The 14,366-nt window shown below is 44.5% G+C and overlaps 1 protein-coding gene across 1 annotated transcript in view; it reads left to right on the top strand.

Moving 5' to 3' along the window:
- MAP3K13 (mitogen-activated protein kinase kinase kinase 13) overlaps positions 1-14,366 on the top strand; it is a 169,834-nt gene that overhangs the window by 49,781 nt on the left and 105,687 nt on the right.

Genomic DNA, 14,366 nt, shown 5'->3' with positions numbered 1-14,366 from the left:
CTCCAGGAGGCCTTCCCACACTGAACCCCCTTTTTCCTCTCCCCCTCCTCATCACCCCCACCCTACCTCCTTCCCCTCCCCACAGCACCTGTATATATGTTTGTACTGATTTATTATTCTATTTATTTTACTTGTACACATTTACTATTCTATTTATTTTCTTAATGATGTGCATCTAGCTTTACTTCTATTTATTCTTGTGACTTGACACCTGTCCACATGTTTTGTTTTGTCATCTGTCTCCCCCTTTTAGACTGTGAGCCCGTTGTTGGGTAGGGACTGTCTCTATGTGTTGTCGACTTGTACTTCCCAAGCACTTAGTACTGTGCTCTGCATACAGTAAATGCTCAATAAATACGATTGAATTAATGAACATAAATAAAATAAATTACGGATATGTACTTAAGTGCTGTGGAACTGAGGGAGGGGTGAATAAAGAGAGAAAATCCAGGTGTAAGGGCAATGCAGAAGAGAATGGGAGAAGAGGAAATGAGGGCTTAGTCAGGGAAGGCCTCTTGTAGGAGATGGGCCTTCATCATCAATTGTATTTATTGAGCGCTTACTGTGTGCAGAGCACTGTACTAAGCACTTGGGAGGTACAAATTGGCAACATATAGAGACAGTCCCTGCCCAAAACAGTGGGCTCACAGTCTAAAAGACTAAAAGACTACTTCAATAAGGCTTTGAAGCCAAGGCCAGGTTGGGAGGGGTATGGAGGGTAATGGTCTGTCAGAAGAGGGAGGGTGTTTCAGGCCAGAGGGCAGTACGTAGGTGAGAGGTTGGCAGCAAGATAGACGAGACTGGGGACAGTGTACTTAGTACAGTGCTTGGCGCAAAGCAAGCCTTTAACAAACACAACTGTAATAATAATTATAATAACTGATGATATGGATCACATTGTTAAGTGCCCAAATGCTCCTGGGGTCTAAAAAAATAAACCTAGATTGGAAAATGCTCAGGTCAGTCAGTTAATCATATTTATTATACTAAGCATTTGAGAGAGCACAAAATTGAACAGGGCTGTACACTCTCTGTGGGTGTTCATAAGCATTTTTTTTCCTCTGATCTCCATATGCGGGGGATTGCATTTCTACTGCAAACTATAAGCTCCTTGAGGGCAAGGATCATGCCTACCATCTTTATTTCATTGTAATAATAATAATACTAATGATGGTATTTATTAAGCACTTACTATGTACAATGCACTGTTCTAAGCACTGGAGGGGATACAAGGTGATTCATTCATTCATTCAATCGTATTTATTGAGCGCTTACTGTGTGCAGAGCACTGTACTAAGCGCTTGGGAAGTACAATTTGGCAACATATAGAGACGGTCCCTACCCAACAGTGGGCTCCCAGTCTAGAAGGGGGAGACAGAGAACAAAGCAAAACATATTAACAGAATAAAATAAATAGAATAAATATGTACAAGTAAAATAAATAAATAAATAGAGTAATAAATACATACAAATATATATACAGGTGATAAGGTTGTGCCACTTGGGGCTCACAGTCTTAATCCCTGTTTTACCGATGAGGTAACCGAGGCACAGAGAAGTGAAGTGACTTGCCCAAAGTCACACAGCTGACAAATGGCAGAGCCGGGATTAGAACCCATGACCTCTGACTCCCAAGCCCGTGCTCTTTCCACTGAGCCACGCTGCTTCTCTCCCAACTAAGACTTTCCCAAATGCCTAGTTTAGCGCTCAGCAAACGAAACTCAGGTCCTATGGCTCCCAGGCCGGTGCTCTTTCCACTAGGCCACGCTGCTTCCCATTTTGTGATTTTATTTTAGTTTTTATTTTCTCCATCCTTGACCAACAACATGTTCAAGCCAAGAGTTTATAAGCAAATGTTGCTTCTTTATAGAGTTTGCAAACCTTGCCATGGTTAAATCCCGACTCCGCCACTTGTCAGCTGTGTGACCTTGGGCAAGCCACTTAACTTCTCTGGGCCTCAGTTACCTTCTGTAAAATGGGGATTAAGACTGTGAAACCCACGTGAGAAAACCTGATCACCTCATATCCCCCCAGTGCTTAGAACAGTGCTTTGCACCTAGTAAGCGCTTAACAAATACCATCATTATTATTATTATTATTAAATGAATGCCCAACCTCGATAACTACCTGTGGGCATATACAGCAGTATTAGAAGCTAGAAATGAGGGCATGCAGAGATAATCAAAACGGGCCACTGGGGTCATTATCCAAGGAAATCCAAGATCGCCAAGAAAAAAAATGAGGTATGACTCTTTAAAAAATCACCAAACTTTCCAGCTATCTCGTTCCAAAATGCGTTTCAATCCTATTCACAAGAGAAGAGCTATTATTTCTATAACAATTATAATATTTATTTAATGCTTACTCCATGCTGTGAACTGTGATGAGGCATGGAGAGATTGTGCGATCTGCCCAAAGTCACACAGCAGGAAACAGTGTGTCTAGTGGGCCTTGGTGTTGGGAGACCTGGATTCTAATCCTGAATCCACCACTTGTCTGCTGTGTGGCCTTGGGTGAATCACTTCACTGCTCTGGACCTCTGGTCCCTCATCTGGAAAATAGGGGGTAAACCCTCCTCCCTTCCAACTTAGACTGTGAACCCCAAGTGGGACAGGGACTGAGTCCGACCTAATTATGTAAAAATATTTGCGGTATTTGTTAGGTGTTCACTGTGTGCCAGGCACTGTACTAAGCGCTGGGGTAGATACAAGCAAATCGGGTCGAACGCAGTCCCTTTCCCCCACTGGGCTCACAGCCTCGATGCCCATTTTCCAGATGAGGCAACTGAGGCCCAGAGAAGTGAAGTAACTTGCCCAAGGTCACACAGCAGACAAGCGGCAGAGCCGGGATTGGAACCCATGACCTTCTAATCTCAGACCTGTGCTCTATCCAGCATGCCATGTTGCTTCCCCCATCTCGGGGTTTAGAACGGATTCTGCCATGTAGGAAATGCTCGATAAATGCCAGTGACTGACGCTGATTGATTGATAGGGAAGTTAGCCACTTTGGGAGAAGCAGGAACTCCTTCAGATCAATAGAAATCTAAGGAATCCACTGTGCCAGCTGGAATTCCTTTTGAAAAATCAACTGCATCATCAGTGGCAAGAGATGATAAAGGGCTTCATGCCTTGGGTGATTTATTTGCCTTACTCAATTTATATTCCTTCCTACAAACCACAAAATGGAATGCTAACTGATAGAAGTCATAAATCCGTTCCAGATACTGTGAATCAGACACTAAAATCAATGGCCTTCCCAATCAATTACTGTTTGAGTGCCCCGAATTGATTGATGTCCCTGATAAATTCTTTTAAAGAATTGCACTGAGTTCTTACTGGCTTCACGTGGCAGAATAATCCAAATGGAGAGAGAGAAATGACTCTTCCAGTGAAATTAAAACCTAGAATTCAGTTGTGATCAAAGTTTGGGGACTACTTTAAAGCGGTATTGCCGCAAAAGTTAAAGAAGCTGGAAAGCCTGTGAGCCCGCTGTTGGGTAGGGACCGTCTCTAGATGTTGCCAACTTGTACTTCCCAAGCGCTTAGTACAGTGCTCTGCACACAGTAAGCGCTCAATAAATACGATTGAATGAATGAATGAATGAATGAATGAAATAGTCCTCCTTTTTGGTTGAGGGCAGCTTTATAGATCTTTAAACCTTTAACTCTTAAAGGTAGCAATGAGCTATACCCTAATAGGTGGAACAGGTAGTACGGGCCTGGGAATCAGAAGGACATGGGTTCTAATCCCACCTCTGCCACTTGTCTGCGGGGTGATCTTGGGCAAATTACTTCACTTCTCTGGGCCTCAGTCACCTCATCTGTAAAATAGGGATTAAAGATGTGAGCCCTGCTATTGATGCCTGTCTACTTGTTTTGTTTTGTTGTCTGTCTCCCCACTTGTAGACTGTGAGCCCATTGTTGGGTAGGGATTGTCTCCATCTGTTGCCCAATTTTACTTTCCAAGCGCTTAGTACAGTGCTCTGCAAACGGTAAGCGCTCAATAAATACAATTGAATGAAGGAATGAATGAATGAAAGGACCTGGATCCAATCTGATAACCTCCTATCTACCCCAGTGCTTAGTACGTTGTCTGACACAGAGTAAGCGCTTAACAAATACCACAGGTATTATTATTATTATCATTAGGAAAGTCCATCCCCAAATGGGAGAGTTCAATAGTCCGTTCAAGTTACAAAAATCTGAGCCTTTCTCTGCACCATGCCCACTGCACATAATTAGATCAAGGCTCCTCTAGAGCAGAGGTTGGCAAAATGTGTTTCGCATGGCACTGGCAACGCTAGCAGTTAATATGTGGCTTAGGGTAGCTAGGTCTGACTGGAAAGAAACAGCGCGGCTCCGTGGAAAGAGCACAGGCTTTGGAGTCAGAGGTTGTGGGTTCAAATCCTGCCTCCGCCAATTGTCAGCTGTGTGACTTTGGACAAGTCACTTCACTTCTCTGGGCCTCCGTTACCTCATCTGTAAAGTGGGGATTAAGACTGTGAGCCCCCCATGGGACAAACTGATCACCTTGTAACTTCCCCAGCACTTAGAACAGTGCGTTGCACATAGTAAGCACTTAATAAATGCCATTATTATTATTATTATTATTCTTAAATGTGCTAGAGCCATGAGGCCCGCTGTCAAAACCGGGAATTTTGACCTCCCAGGTCACCTTCTTAGCCTGTTATTCCAGATCCCAGACAGGCTCCTCTGGGCTGTTACCTCATGGGCAGAGAATGTGTCTGTTCTATTCTTCTACTGTACTCTCCCAAGCGCTTAGTACAGTGCTCTGCAAACAGTAAGCGCTCAATAAATATGGTTGACTGACTAACGTGGCTGTTTAAGCCACGTCTGGGATGATTTTCCAACCCAAATGAACGAAGCCCGGGCCGTGACATCTCCAGGACCGTGGCTGACTATAAAAGCATGGGAAGCAGCGTGGCCTAGATGATAGAGCCCGGGCCTGGGAGTTAGAGGACCTGGGTTCTAATTCTGGCTTTGCCACTTATCTGCTGTGTGACCTTGGATGAGTCAAGACACTTGTCTGTGCCTTAGTTACCTCATCTGTAAAATGGGGATTGAGACTGTGAGCCCCTTGTGGGACAGAGACTGTGTCCAAGCTTACTATATGGTATCTAATCCAGCACTTAGAACAGTGCTTGGTACATAGTAAGCACTTAACAAGTACCACAATTATTATTATTGTTGTTACTACTCAGCAGTCTACTGAGTCTTCAGGAGACAGCTGAAAACTCTAGACCGTAAACTCACTGTGGGCAGGGAACATGTCAACCTACCCCGCTGTTGGATAGGGACCATCTTTATATGTTGCCAACTTGTACTTCCCAAGCACTTAGTACAGTGCTCTGCACACAGTAAGCGCTCAATAAATACAAATTCATTGATTGATTGATTGATTGTACTTCCCAAGTGCTTAGTACAGTGCTCTGCACACAGTAAGCACTCAATAATGAATGAATGAATGAATACTCTGTTGTATTCTACTTTCCCAAGCACTTAATATAGTGCTGTGCATACAGTCAGCGCTCAATAAATACCAAAGATTGATTAGTACTGCTGAGGATCTCTTTTTCCTCCTCCCTTTACACCCTATGTGAAGCAGCTTAGTGGATAGAAATGCCTAGTGCTTAGTGAAGTGCCTTAGTGGATAGAGCACAGGTTTGGGAGTCAGAAGGACCTGGATTCTAATCCTGGCTCCACCACATGTCTGTTGGGTGACCTTGGGCAAGGCACTTCACTTCTCTGGGCCTCAGTTACCTCGTCTGTAAAATGGGGATGAAGACTGTGAGCCCCATGTGGGACAGGAACTGATTAACTTGTATCTACCCCAGTGCTTAGAGCAGTGCTCGATACACAGTAAATGCTCAATAAGTATTCTTTTTCTTCTTTTTCTTCTTCTTCTTATTGAGTCTCTAGAGGAGCCGCTAACATCTTCAACATTTCCTCTGTAATCATGCCCCTAATGTTAGTTCTCTCATTCCTAAGGGTGAGTGTGTGTGTGTTTGAGAAATAGCTTTAGTCTGGTAAATAATCTACTCACTCCAGCTATTTTTAGGAAATGGAAATTGAAACTCCCCCAGATAATCATTAAATTATTCGTATGAATGGCTCTCAAATGCACAGTCAAACTTCTTTTCCAAGCCCTGGAAGGTGTCTTAGGTAAAATGATAGATTAGTTGAAATTAAAAATGTCTATTCTCAGTGATGTTCACAATGTTCTGGTGCTGAAATTTAGGGCTGCTTCCATCAGCAAAGTGGACGTGCACTCTATTGTATTATGCCTAATGAGCAGTGAACCGCTTGGATTAAATTATTGCATTATAAAGTGTCGAGCTTTGAGCCACTCTTTAGAATATTCCTGTTGTGTACGTGTAGTTTTTTCTTCACTCTTCTGCGACGTAGCATTTTCCGAATTGAATCGTGGGGTCATTATTATAAATTATTTACATTAATGTCTATCGCTCCCTCAAGACTGTAAGGTCATGTGGGCAGAGAATGTGTTGTATTGTACTCAGCATGGATAAAGCCTAGGCCTGGGAATCAGACGGTCACGGGTTCCAATTCTGGCTCCACCACTTGTGTGCTGTGTGACCTTGGGCAAGTTACTTCACTTCTCTGGGCCTCAGTTACATCATCTGGAAAATGGGGATTGCGACTGTGTATCCCACGTGGGACAGGGACTGTATCCAATCCGATTTGCTTTCATCCACCCCAGCGCATAGTACAGTGACTGGCACATAATGGAACGACTCATGAATATATTATGAATATGTTGGCACTTATGTTGCCAACTTGTACTTCCTAAGCGCTTAGTACAGTGCTCTGCACACAGTAAGTGCTCAATAAATACGATTGATTGATTGAATAAACTGATAGGTTGCAGTTAGGGATCTCCGCTTTGCGGTGATCCTGAAGAAAGTCAGTAGTGTTTCCATAATCCCAACTCTCCCAGTGCCTAAATTGCTCCTAAATTACTCCTGGGAAGTAAATTAGGTACTGTAATTAGGTGCTATGTAAAGGCCTGGCCACAGTTTCAGAGCATTATTAGACAATTTAGTACATCGTGGCATATTCTGTGTAAACGTTCATTCATTCATCCGTTCCATCGTATTTCCTGAGCACTTACTGGATGCAGAGCACTGTAGTAAGTGCTTGGGAAGTACAAATCAGCAACAAATAGAGACAATCCCTGCCCACAACGGGCTCACAGTCTTTGTGGCCTCATACTGAATAGGGTTCTGTCTACTTTACTATCAGAGAGAAAACTTACGTCCTGGGAGAAGTAGGTTCACTGTTGGTAGCGATGAAAAGTGAGACGTAGAAGCATTAAGTGTAGAAGCAGGAAGCAGTGTGGCTCAGTGGAAAGAGCACGGGCTTTAAAGTCAGAGGTCATGGGTTCAAATCCCGGCTCCACCAATTGTCAGCTGTGTGACTTTGGGCAAGTCACTTCACTTCTCTGGGCCTCAGTTACCTCATCTGGAAAATGGAGATTAAGACTGTGAGCCCCCCGTGGGACAACCTGATCACCTTGTAACCTCCTCAGTGCTTAGAACAGTGCTTTGCACATAGTAAGTGCTTAATAAATGCCATTATTATTATTAAGAGATTTTTTTCCAGGAAATCCTGGTATCGTATCATGAATCCCTGGTACTGCTTCTACCTCTACACTGTAAGCTCGTGGTGAGCAGCGAATGTGTCAGTTTGTTGTTACAGTGTAATCTCCCAAGCGCTTAGTACAGTGCTCCACACATAATAACCGCTCAATAAATACTATAGACTGCTTGTCTGTGGAATTGCAGTTGATTTTTTTTTTCCTCCAAAACATCTCATGGATACACTCCTTCCTCTCCACTCACACAGCCACTAACCTGGTTCAAATCCTCGTTATATCCTGATTCAACCCACTGGATTGGTCTCCTTGCTGGTTCCCCTGCCTCCAGGCTCTTCCCACTTCAGTCCAAAGTCTAAGCTGCTGCCTAGATCATCCTCTGCCACTTGACCTTGGGCAAGTCACTCCACTTCTCTAGGCCTCAGTTACCTCACCCGTAAAATGGGGATCGAGACTGTGAGCCCCATGTGGGACAGGGACTGTGTCCAACCTGATTTGCTTGTATCCACCCTAACGCTTAAAACAGTGCCTGACACACAGTAAGTCCTTAACAAATACCACAATTATTATTATTATAAGGCACTTACTGTGTGCAGAGCACTGTACTAAGTGCTTGGCCCAGTACAATATAACAATAAATAGAGAATTTCCCTGCCCACAACGAGTTTCTCCTGAGGATGGGTTCAAACTGTAAGATAATTAGGAAGATATTTTAAATTATTAGGTGTGATTAAGCAGAACCCTCCTCTCCCAATCAGTTTGCCACTAGGAGGGTGGCAACCTAAGCATTCTCTAAACTGTAAGCTCGTCATGGGCAGGGAATGCGTCTGCTAATTCTGCTGTATTGGGCTCTCCCAAGCGCTTAGTACAGTGCTCTGCACATAGCAAGTGCTCAATGAATACGATCGATGCTGGCTAAGATCCTACCTTCTGCGCTGATATCAACATTTTGGGGTTTCTTCAGTGTTGCTTTCAATTTAGAGCGATTCCTTTGGAGACCTGTGCCGCCTGCTTCTTCTGCCACCCTGGATGGTGGGAAGATGTGGGGCTCCCAGAAAAGCGATCAATCAATCAATCAATAAAATCAGTGGTATCTGTTGAGCGCTCACTGTGTGCAGGGCACTGTACTAAGTGCTTGAGAGTGACTGATAAAACAATAAAGCAGACACATTGGAAACCTGAAGTAAGTCATGCCCTTATAATAATAATGATGATGGCATTTATTAAGCGCTTACTATGTGCAAAGCACTGTTCTAAGCGCTGGGTAGATTACAAGGTGATCAGGCTGTCCCACGGGGGGCTCACAGTCTTAATCCCCATTTTACAGATGAGGAAACTGAGGCACAGAGAAGTTAAGTGACTTTCCCAAAGTCACACAGCTGACAAATGGTGGAGCCCGGGATTTGAACCCATGACCTCTGACTCCAATACCCAGGCTCTTTCCATTGAGCCACGCTTGCATCACCCGTCGCCCGGCAATGGGTTCATTCAGGAATCGGCGCGGCGAAAGAGAGAGAGAGACCGGGGCAGAAAAGCAGAGTTTTATTCAAAATTGATTCTGCGAGGCAAATTGAGCTTTTGATTATTTTGGACATAGCGAATTGAATTATTTGATTCATTCATTCATTCAATCGTATTTATCGAGCGCTTACTGTGTGCAGAGCACTGTACTAAGCACTTGGGAAGTATAAGTCGGCAACATATAGAGACGGTCCCTACCCAACAACGGGCTCACAGTCTAGAACGGGGAGACAGATGACAAAACAAAGCGTGTAGACAGGTGATTATTTTGGACACGGCGAATTTCGGTAGGAATTTGAGTAATTCATTCAATCGTATATAGTGAGCGCTTACTGTGAGCAGACCACTGTACTTTAGCGCTTGGAAAGTACAATTCAGCAACAAATAGAGACAATCCCTACCCAACAACGGGCTCCCACTCTGATATTAGAGCTTCCCTATCGGGAGGAATAACTTATGTGTCACTCGCGGGAGGCAAAACACCGCAGCCCACACAGGAGGAATTCACTTAGGGTTTGTTCGCTTGTGGTGAGGCGACTCGCTCCCACCCACGAACGCTTTCCACTTGGGAGGAATTCACCTCTGCGTTACACGCCCGTGGCGAAGCACCTAACTTCCAGCCCCATGAGTGAGCCCACTGTTGCGTAGGGACCGTCTCTATATGTTGCCAACTTGTACTTCCCAAGCGCTTAGTACAGTGCTCTGCACACAGTAAGCGCTCAATAAATACGATTGATGATGATGATGATGAGTGCTCGGCGGGACACTCACCCACCCCACGGCTCCTTACTTGGTGCAGGTTGAGAGGGCATCTCACTCTCTGGGCAGAGGCGACCCACAGCCGGCTGCTGCACGTCTCCATTTGCTGCACAGAAGGTCAAAGGCCGCAGGTATTTATCACCTTGTGTTCCTAGGCCATCCCAGCTTCCAGCTTCACTTTATCCAATCTCACTCATTCATTCATTCAATCGTATTTATTGAGCGCTTACTGTGTGCAGAGCACTTGGGAAGTACAAGTCGGCAACATATAGAGACGGTCCCTAATCCCAACAACGGACTCACAGTCTAGAAGGGGGAGACAGGCAGCGAAACAAAACATATGGACGGGTGTCAAGTCATCAGAACAAGTAGAATTAAAACTAAATGCACATCATTAACAAAATAAATAGAATAGTAAATATGTACAAGTAAAATAAATATTCCCCGCCTCCTCCATCCCTAATTTGATTGCCACGGGGGTGAGGGATACTTTCTGTATTCCCGGCTTGGGCTGTCAATCTAGCGGTTTTGGTTGTGGGGGCCGCATCATCATCAATCGTATTTATTGAGCACTTACTGTGTGCAGAGCAATGTACTAAGCACTTGGGAAGTACAAGTTGGCAACATATAGAGACAGTCCCTACCCAACAGTGGGCTCACAGTCTAAAAGGGGGAGACAGAGAACAAAACCAAACATACTAACAAAATAAAATAATTGCATCCCACCTGCAATTCTGAGTTCCGCTTCGCTGGCTTGGGCAGTCACGAGATAGCATTTGACCATGAGAAGGTAGGTATCCCAAGGTCACCTTGGGACACTGTCAGCTCCTTGAGGGCAGGGATCATTTCTACCATCCAGCACTTAGCACAGTGCTTTGCACATAGTAAGCGCTTAATAAATGCCATCATTATTATTATTATCTCTGTTGTATTGTACTCTTCCAAGTGCTTAGTATACAGCTCTGCATGCAGCAAGTGCTCAGTAAGTAATAATAATTATTAATAATAACAATAATAATAATTATGGTACTTGTTAAGCACTTACTATGTGCCAAGCATGGTTCTAGGTGCTGGAGTAGAATCGTTAGTCATTCATTCATTCATTCAGTTAATTCAATCATATTTATTGAGCGCTTACTGTGTGCAGAGCACTGTACTAAGCGCTTGGGAAGTACAAGTTGGCGACATATAGAGGCGGTCCCTACCCAACAATGGGCTCACAGTCTAGAAGGAGGAGACAAACAACAAAACAAAACATGTAGACAGGTGTCAAAATCATCAGAACAAATAGAATTAAAGCTCTGTGCACATCATTAACAAAATAAATAGAATAGTAAATATGTACAAGTAAAATAGAGTAATAAGTCTGTACAAATATATATACAAGTGCTGTGGGGAGGGGAAGGAGGTAGGGCGGGGGGATGGGGAGGAGGAGAGGAAAAAGGGGGCTCAGTGTGGGAAGGCCTCTTGGAGGAGGTGAGCTCTCAGTAGGGCTTTGAAGGGAGAAAGAGAGCTAGCTTGGCGGATGGGCAGAGGGAGGGCATTCCAGGCCAGGGGGAGGACGTGGGTCAGGGGTCGACAGCGGGACAGGTGATAATGAGGTACAGTGAGGAGGTTAGCTGCAGAGTTAGACACAGTCTCTGTCCCACATAGGGCTCATGGTCTTAATCTCCACTTTCAAGATGAGGTAACTGAGGCCCAGAGAAGTGAAGTGACTTGTCCAAGGTCACACAGCAGGCATGCGGCAAAGCCAGGATTAGAATCCATGATCTTTTAACTCCCAGGCTGGTGCTCTAGCCACTAAGTCATGCTGTTTCTATTGACCAATTTCTATCAATCTATTGATTGATTCCACTGAGTCATCTAGCATTTGGGCAAATTCATTCATTCATTCATTCAATCATATTGATTGAGCGCTTACTGTGTGCAGAGCACCGTACTAAGTGCTAGGGAAGTACAAGTTGGCAACATATAGAGACGGTCCCTACCCAACAGTGGGTTTACAGTCTAGGAGGGAGAGACAGAAAACAAAACAAAACATATTAACAAAATAAAATAAATAGAATAAATATGTACAAATAAAATAGAGTAATAAATCTGTACAAACATATATACAGGTGCTGTGGGGAGGGGAAGGAGGAAAGGTGGGGGGGATGGGGAAGGGGAGGAGGGAGAGAGGAAGGAGGGGGCTCATCAGCCATTGGAGTTGCTAATCCCTACTTTGCTCCATTTCAAGATTACAACACAGCTATTCCATTGCTGCACTGATGTACATATCTATAAATTATATGTTATGAATTATTTATATTAATGTCTGTCTCCCACTCTAGACTGTAAGCTCATTGTGGGCAGGGAATGACACTACCAATTCTGTTGTATTGTGCTCTCCAGAGCACTTAGTACAGTGCTCTGCACGTAGTAAGTGCTCAATAAGTACCGATGATGATGACGACGACTGGAAACATAGAACAAATAGCGCATGTCGGTCACAAGTTGGATTCTGTAGACTCCCAGGGGAGAATCATTTCCAGTCTCATTTCCAGTCTCTTGCAGTGACTTGGTGGGATGTCTATTGTATGGTTCTTGTGGTGGCTGGAATTCATCCATTCACTCATTCATTCAGTTGTATTTATTGAGCACTTACTGTGTGCAGAGCACTGTACTAAGCACCTGGAAAGTTCAAACTAAGTTATTTAGCTATGACTCGCTTCAGGTTATGTAGACCTCAGCATCTTTCTAAAACTGAAGCTCCTGCCAATTTTCTGGGGATTTGGGAACTCTTTTTTCGTCTCAGCTCACATTCTGAAACTCTCCGGCTATAAACCCTTATAGATTTGCTCCACAGAGAAGGCTTCTCTTCCAGGGAAACTCCCTGGGGGCAGTTAGGCCGAATACATAATTGGGGAACAAGAGGATGAGACATATAGGAGAGTGTGTCCGCTGAATTTCTTAAAGTGAAATTCAGACGTGGGACATTTTCTTCCGCAGTGCGATGTTTTCCCCAGCTGGCATCAGTGTGTTGAGGAAGAAGAAAAGTTTGGATCATGGTACTGAGCCAATGCCAGTCCAGTGAAGGAGCTGCAACGGAAAGGAGAAAAGTTAGAAGGGAAGGCAAGTTACGTTGCCGGAAGCATGCCGCAGACTCTACCAGTTGGAGGAAAGTGGGAGGTTGAAAGAAGTCCTGTTGGTATTCAGTGTAGTTTGAGGACACAGATGGGAATCGAAGAAACCAGGGAGTCGGACAAACTTCTCGGTTCTCTAGGGTTTCAGAAGCCACTGTTCAGCCTCTCAAATTGGACGGGAAGAAGTTCCACATTTCTCAAGCATCAGAATCTTAATGTTCCCCTGCATCTCGTTATCTCACTTTTAACTTAAGGAAACAAAGGTCTCTGGTGGTCGGGCTGTCTGTCATGGTCTGATGGTCAGTCTTTCTGCGGTGATCAGTCTGAAAGTGGTGGTCGTTCCATCTGTGGTGGTCAATCTTTCTGTGGTGGCTAGTCTATATGATTGAATGAATATTTGTGGTGGTCATTCTGTCTAGCAGTCAGTCTGTAGTGGTCGGTCTACCTGTGGTGGACAGTCTGTGGTGATCAGTCTATCTGTCGTGGCCAGTCTGTCTGTGATGATCAGTCTATCTGTGGTGGTCAGTTTGTGGTGGTCAATCTGTGGTGGCCAATCTGTCTGTGATGGGCAGTCTATCTGTGGTGATCAGTCTTTGGTGGTCTATATATCTGTGGTGGTCAATCTGTGGTGGTCAGTCTTTCTGTGGTGGCCAATCTGTCTGTGAAGCTCAGTCTATTTGTGATGGTCAGTCTAATGGTGGTGGCCAATCTATCTGTGTTGGCCAGTCTATCTGTGATAGTCTGTAGTGATCAACTAGTCTGTGGTGGTCAGCCTATCTGTGGTGATCAGTCTTTGGTGGTCAGTCGGTCTGCAGTGTCCATGCTGTCCATGGTGGTCAGTCTGTGGTGACCTATCTATCTCTGGTGGTCAATCTGTTTGTGGTGGACAGTCTGTCCTCGGTGGTCAATCTGTGGTTGTCTTCTGTCTGGGGGGGTGGTCAGTCTGTTTATGCACTTAGAACAGTGGTTTGCACATAGTAAGCGCTTAATAAATGCCATTATTATTATTATTATTATGGTGGTCACTCTGTCCGTCGAGTTGTCTGTCTGTGGTGGCAATGGGCAGGTTTTGAAATCCACCTTCCTATAGACACCAGCGTCTGCATGTACCTCTGGAAAATTGTGATTCGTTTTGGTTTGGGGGCCCGAGATTCCAGTCAGATCATCGGAGAGGCTGTATCTGTACGAGGATCACAGGCTGCTCTCGGTGGAGAAGAACTGAAATGATTATAGAAGCATCTATTGTTCCCAAACAATTCCCAGCCACCCATGAGGAAACTGAGATGCCCAAGGGCTTTTCCTGGCTTGTGTTTTCTAGCAACTGCTCTGTTTG

Source organism: Tachyglossus aculeatus, chromosome 1 (genome assembly GCF_015852505.1).
Source record: "Tachyglossus aculeatus isolate mTacAcu1 chromosome 1, mTacAcu1.pri, whole genome shotgun sequence".
NCBI lineage: Eukaryota > Metazoa > Chordata > Mammalia > Monotremata > Tachyglossidae > Tachyglossus > Tachyglossus aculeatus.
This window is presented reverse-complemented; position numbering and strand designations above follow the sequence as displayed.